We start from the raw sequence: 1,146 nt of genomic DNA, 5'->3' as shown, positions 1-1,146 counted from the left end.
AACCCAGTTTGTGATTTCTGAAATCTATCTGTGTAAAAGTAAAAATGGCTTTAATGTTTGTTGTCATGGAGACCAGCTGAGGTCAGGTCCAGTTCAAAAACCTCCAAACTTAGAAAGTTCAAAGCGGAGTTTTGATCAGATGGATCTGTAGTATTTAGACTTTCTGATTCTGCTCTTGCTGCAGTTTTTCTCCATGCATGTGTTGTTTTTGGATGAATTATTTGATGTGCACGTGCAGTTTCATGTGTTTGAAACTGTATTTTTCTTCTTGTTGGAAAACACACTGGGCTGCTGTGCATGAAATGTTTTCTATAAATAAAGTTTGACTCGACTCAGAGCAGCTTTGACAAGAATAAGGAGTTTAGATTTGAAATAATTTGTGTGAAATTTGTGTCAATAATTTGTTTCTTTTTGTCTGGAAATGACCTTTTTTATTCTAAATATTAAAAGAAAATCAACCTGTATTAACTGTAAAGACCATTATCTAATGGGGTTTTACTATGAAAAAGGTCATTTGCATTCTTGGCGCTTTTATTTTGTAATGTATTTTAGACTCATTAGCTCTTTATTTTGAAGGACATGCATGTTTGCAGTTTTTGTAGTCTGAATGTAAACATTTCAACTTCAAAGGGAGAGATTGGAGCATGTGCCCAAATTTAAAATAAAGTTTAGTAAAAAGGCTAAAGGTTTAGCTCCAGAACAAGGTAATTGTTTGACTAATTAAGACATTAATAGAAGCACAACACAGACTGATCAGGGTCATTTAAACAATACTGGAAACGGTAGAATGATGTTTAAGTTTCTTCTATGTGTGTTTATTATTCTGACTCTTAGGTTGGTTGAAGAGTGACATGTGTTAAAAAGGTTTCAATAAAAGAAACTTTATAACCATCAGTAAGGCTCATCTCTGCTCAACTGGGAGCTAGACTAAAATTTTCATCCATTTTTAACCATAAAACAAAAAAAAAACAGCTCAATATTTAAATAAATATTTTGTGTTTTATAATTAAAATCAAATAACGACAGCTTTCTTGTATTGAGCTAAGATTAGGTGTGGTAGTAGCTGAGAGTCGTCCCCAACACAGACTCTGAGCTCTAACAGATCAGCTGAGATCTCAGAATATCACATGAGATCGTTCAGAACGT

The sequence above is a fragment of the Kryptolebias marmoratus genome, linkage group LG21 (genome assembly GCF_001649575.2).
Source record: "Kryptolebias marmoratus isolate JLee-2015 linkage group LG21, ASM164957v2, whole genome shotgun sequence".
Classification (NCBI taxonomy): Eukaryota; Metazoa; Chordata; class Actinopteri; order Cyprinodontiformes; family Rivulidae; genus Kryptolebias; species Kryptolebias marmoratus.
Note: the sequence above shows the minus strand (reverse complement) of the source record.